The sequence below is a fragment of the Ctenopharyngodon idella genome, chromosome 20 (assembly GCF_019924925.1).
Source record: "Ctenopharyngodon idella isolate HZGC_01 chromosome 20, HZGC01, whole genome shotgun sequence".
Lineage (NCBI taxonomy): Eukaryota > Metazoa > Chordata > Actinopteri > Cypriniformes > Xenocyprididae > Ctenopharyngodon > Ctenopharyngodon idella.
In genome coordinates, this window is record NC_067239.1 from 4,044,987 (window position 1) to 4,050,911 (window position 5,925).

At 36.8% G+C, this 5,925-nt stretch overlaps 1 long non-coding RNA gene across 1 annotated transcript; it reads right to left on the minus strand.

Annotated features, from left to right (window-relative positions):
• Nucleotides 1-743: 743 nt before the first annotated feature.
• Nucleotides 744-4,445, minus strand: LOC127502490 (uncharacterized). The gene is made up of 3 exons (XR_007926867.1): nucleotides 4,244-4,445; nucleotides 4,027-4,113; nucleotides 744-1,193 (listed from the first exon to the last, which is right to left on the minus strand). It is a non-coding gene; the product is annotated as an uncharacterized LOC127502490 (long non-coding RNA).
• Nucleotides 4,446-5,925: the final 1,480 nt, after the last annotated feature.

Sequence of the window (5,925 nt, forward strand, 5' to 3'; positions counted from 1 at the left end):
CACAGCACATTCATAAACTCTCGGACAGAGTTGTTAAAAACAAAGATGAAATTTGTAAAAACACCCATGACAAGTCTACTGATAAAAATAAAAGACTCACACAAAGCCAAATATGATGTCACAAAAGAAATCAAAATGTTTTCATGGTCCAAAACATGTTTTTCTAATGCTCACGCCCCCCAATGGCCCTTTGCGAGATCCAGGCACACCGTTGCCTCCACAAACAGGGTCCCTAAAGACCACTTACCCTCAAGACTTCAAAGATCCAGGGGACGGCAGAGCCTCTGGCAGGGTTCAAACCTGCGTTTAATGTAGACGTACCCCTCCCCTTCCTCTCTTACATAAATCAGCTGGCAGGTTCCCATCCATCACTCCTGCAGGTCTGTCCACAGATGTCTGGGCACTGATCTGTTTTCCAGTTATAATGTACAATGTCTTTGTACTTAATGTACATTAAAGAGATAATTCGTCCAAAAATTTAAATGATCATTATTTAAATCACCCTCAAGTTGTTCCAAACCAGTATGAATTTCTTTCTTCTGCTGAATATATACCCATATTCTTCAAAATATCTTGCTTTTGTGTTTTGTGTAAAAATTCATACACTTTAAACATTTAATCATGTTTTAATATTAACTTTGACAGTCCTATTTCAATAATATTAAATCATTGGACAAAATAATAAATAAATAAATAAATTAAATGCATATTAATATTAAATGCATTTCAACAAAAAACTCCCAGTTCATAAAGGGGGAAGCGCTTTGATGGATTATATACACAAGTGTGATGACGGTCTCTGTAAAACTCTGTCCCCACCATATAAATCAGCTCTATTCACAGCTGTGAATTTGCTGTCAGTCATGCGTCTCCTCAGGACGGAGAGACAGAGAGAGACAGTCCAGATTCATCATGCTATCACTTCTCATCTCTATCTCTGTTCCTCTAGGGCTGGATCTAGAAACCAAAAGCTCAGTCACAGACACAAATGTTCCAGAGAAGTAGGATTATCAGAGCTTCTTTCTGTGTCTCGGGTTTGAGCTGCTGAGGTCTCAGCCAAAGTAAATAAACCACTCTTGCTCTGCTGGTATTTACAGCCTCTGGACAGCACACAAAACATCCCTCACGGCCACAGTCCTCCAGCGAAACAGCTCTTACTTGGCCCGAGCGTCTGGATGCAACACAGCAAGCGTCTGGACGCAAACCAAAGGAAGAGGGAGATGGACAGATAGGTGAAGTGAATACATATGAAAATGTTCTGACTCAGGTTTCCATAATCCAAACAGCCTTCATCCTGAAATCCAGTTATCTAAAGACATGATCAAGCAGTGATGATACCAGTCTGGTCTTTATACATGAATGTGCATGCCTGGGCTCCAGTGTGTGTATAAAAGGGCTTAGGTCAATGATAAATAAGTGCATCCATGATGAAGAAAAAGAACTGTACTTTTTGCATTAAAGGGTTAGTTCACCCAAAAATGAAAATTCTGTCATTAATTACTCACCGTCATGTTGTTCCAAAACCGTAAAACTTTCGTTCATTTTTGGAACACAAATGAAAATCTTTTTGATTAAATCTGAGAGCTTTCTGTCCCTTCATAGACAGATACGCAACTGAAATTTTGACTCTTGAAAAAGTTCATAAAGAGATGATAAAACGAATCCCTAGGAATTGAACGGTTTAGTCCACATTTTTTGAAGAGACTCGATCGCATATAATGAACAAATTGAATTTAGGCTTTTACTCACGTATAAACATTGATCAGCGAACATAAACAGAAGCTCAACCGAACCTGCTTGATGCGTGAGAACAATCCTCAACCTCATTGGTTCTACGGAAGCTCAAACATGCTGCGTAACATGAGAATGAACCTCATTGGTTCTTGCGGAAGCTCAAACGTGCTGCGTAACAGGAGAATGAACCTCATTGGTTCTTGCACGTCAAGCAAACATGCTTGAGCTTCGGTTTACCACAACTGATGTGTGAGCTGATGAATGTTTATGTGAATAAAAGTCTAAATTCAATCTGTTCAGTGATCGAGCCTCTTCAGAACATTTGGACTAAACCACTCAATTCATTTCGATTAGTTTTACAATCTCTTTATGATCTTTTTGAAGCATCAAAGTTTCAGTAATTTATGACAGAATTTTCATTTTTGGGTGAACTATCCCTTTATTGTTGGTTTCATATAATGTTGAAAACATTTGAAAAGTTTCAACTTAACACTAAAAATGTAAAAAAACAAACAAACAAACAAAACACTTAAAATAATTAACTGCATAAGTGTGCACACCCCTGAGGTAATACTTACTGTATTTGAAGAAAATACTTCCATCTAGACATGGAAGTATTTTCCCACTCTTCTCTGCAAAAACATTCCAGATCTGTTAAATTGCGAGGGCATCTCCTGTGCACGGCCCTCTTCACTAATTAATAAATACATTTTCTGTCTTGCTGTAATAGGATACAGCACAGCACAGTAGAAAAAAGTATCAAGGAGAGAGCCAAAGCCTGGCACCTTAACTGGCGTTACCCTGGAATCTGCCAGCTAAAACCAAACCTACTGACCGACTTTTCTACTGATCGACATTTTCAGCATCTGACCTCCACAGCACATCCACCACTTTCACACTGTTACTATTACAAATTTTCCATTAATCTCTGTCGTCTTTCCGTTCACACTTTCCCTCGGTACAGTCCTGCCTTTCCTCACTCCTTCCCACAATCCCCCTCTCCTCTCTCCATCTGTCGGAGGCCTCCTGTTGGTATGTGTGAAATGCGAATTAGCAGACGGACTCTACCAGTCCTGCTGAGCTCAAAGAAAAACCCAGACAGGCGAAAGCGGGGGGAAAACACTCCCTCCCGTCTGTCTCCCTCAATCTCTCACTCTATTAGATATAACCTAGATCCCCCCCACCTGCTGAGGCCACCATATTTCACCTATTTAACTGTGCGTCCACGCCTCTAGAAAAACACTCCGTTGGTTTCTATCATCTCTTATTGTTTCCTTTAACCTACAGTCTGACCTGCCTGTCAGTGGAAAAATACCCTGCTGTAGCTGTACGCTGAGAAACACTGTTTGCTCACAATTACATGCTTCTGGGATTACTTTCATGCCACGCAGTGTGTCTCCTAAACCACTTCATTTTGACCTACAGCGCTTTGCTTTAATGTGCTTCATTATATATAAATCACAATTGCAACTATTTTTTTTTTTTCCAGTTTCAGCCTTTAATAATTGGGAATTTTTACTTTACCATTCAAAAGTTTGGGGTCAGTACTTACTTAATTACTTAGCTTACTTTACTTACACATTACACTTTTATTCAGCATGAACACAATAAATTTATCAAAAGTGATAGTAAAAGACATGATAATTATTTTAAATAAATGGGAAAAAAAAAATGTCAATTTCCACAAAACATAGGTAGCACAACTGTTTTCAACATAGATAAAAATAAGAAATATTTTTTAAACACCAAATCAGCATATTAGAATGATTTCTAGAAGGATCATGTGACACAGAGGACTGGAGTAATGGTGCTGAAAATTCAGCTTTTCCATGCAGGAATAAATTACATTTTAAAATATATTATTATATAATATAACTTATTTTAAATTGCAATAATATTTCATAATTTTTATCAAATCTATATTTTAATCAAATTAAATGCTGCCTTGTTGAGCATAAGAGACATCTTTCAAAAAAAAAAAAAAAAAAAATCTCACCGAACATTTGAATTGCGATTTTTCATTTTGTTTTAAACTTTCTCTCAATTATTAGTTTTATTTGTACTCTGAGGTTGAAATGCTATTCCATATGTATCTCATGATGGGAGAATTTTTTTTTTTGTTCGAACTATTCTCTATAATAAAATAATTCATAACATCAAATGAGAAACATTTATGACCAGCTGTAGTGATTCTGGGGGGAGATAGATAGATAGATAGATAGATAGATAGATAGATAGATAAAATAAAATAAAATAAAATAAAATAAAATAAAATAAAATAAAAATACCTACATTCATTAGCAGCAAATAATAATTTGGGGATTTCCAACAAGTTTGGCTCAAAGTGCATCCAAGTAAATCAAAAACACCACCTGTGGGCTAAAGAAAAATTTCCCATCAGAGATCCACAAAAAAACATAATTCATGAATGTTAAATCACACTTTTTCCCTCTTGGATCAGTTCTCCAGAAAGACACAAAATACACAGCAGAGTGATTCACCAGCATACCATACTCATAAAAGAAATGCAGATCTGACCACTTGACCGTATATTTCTCTGAGTGTCCTCCTGCACATTAAGAGCCACAGCCAAAACCTCCAGTGACCTCCACAACGGCCACAGCAGGACTCTCATCCACAACATCTGTTTCTAATATTGATCATCTTGTCCTATTATTCACTCGCTTGCTTTCTCAAAGGTCCATGTGGACACATGGGAGTGTGGCTTAGGGACTGTTGCATAACATTTTGGTGTGTGGTGGTAAAAAGTCCCCTCCTTATTTGACTCGCACATTTTAAAGCCTTTTCAGAGCCACAATAAAGAGCACAAACAAGGCCATCGTGGGGGACATGAAAAAAAATTATAACAGAGAACTATCGAAGAAAACATTAGTGGCATATGGGAATGCGTGTGTGTTTGAAAGTAAACAGTGGGGCAGCAAACTTTCTTTTTTATAAAATGCCAATAATCGTCAAATATCATAAGCAAAACCAAGATACAGTATACAGCATGTACAATGTGTCATTTTACAGCTGTAAAATAAAAATGAAGCACAGTATGTGTTTATTAGGTGGTTTTAGTGATTTGTTTTAAAAAAATACCTAATGGTCACATGATTATTTTGGAGGTTTCCTTGCTCAGACACTTCACTGCACATCTATGTGACACTCCTAGAGGCATTCTTGAAGGAAAAAAAGAGCAGATTGTCTTTCACCTCTAACCTTTGACTTGTTGCACTGAAGTGAAAGGTCAAACACATAAGGGGAGGATTAAGGGACCAGTAACATCTCCAGTTATCTAAGAAGAAAAAAATATCTGTCAGTCATAACACACTGTTCCAAAAAAAATATAGGCAGCACAGTACAAGCACAAACCACAGGTTATTGACCTTGACAGAAGACTTTCCAGTTGAGCTATCAATTATTGACTTAATTAGGGAATCCAGTAGCATGAACAGCAAAATAGTGAATAGTTTCAAAACAAGCTACTTGTTTCATTGAGTAGCAGCAGTGTTGGGGGTTACACATTACAAGTAACGCGAGTTACGTAATCAGATTACTTTTTCCAAGTAACTATTAAAGGAACTACTTTTTCAAATAAGTAACGCAAGTTACTTTGTTTTCCTATTTATTGACTGACAGCTCTCCAGTCCCCATGTTGAGGGAAATAAAGTGCAGAGGTGTTGTGTGCGCTGTGTGAACATGATGGTTATTGTAGTTCTAGACTAAACATGAGCAGGCATTTACTAAAACAGATTCAGTATTCCTCAAAATGAATAAAAACAATGACATGCAAACTCAGAATTTTACGCAAACCTCCACAAATTAAATGTTAAATTACACAAATATACTTTATGTATTTAATCTCACTTTATTAACCAATGTCTTTGCTGCTGACCTTCAATGATCCAATTCAACCATACTAATTAGCAAAAATGACTTTAGATAAACATAACATTTGTGTTTCTTTTTTTTTATTATTGTTGAACTGCTGAACTTTCTTGTCTGAGCTGCGCCCTCTACTGTACAGGTGTGAATTTGCATTTCCTTCAGCCTGAGGCTTATTCATTTCACTTATGGTGTGAAAGGGCCTTTGCATTGGCCAAAAATAGAATAACTTTTTTGTTATTAAAAAAGAAAACAACTAAGCCCAGCCCAGATTATAAAAAGTTACTATGATTAAGAGCTTAA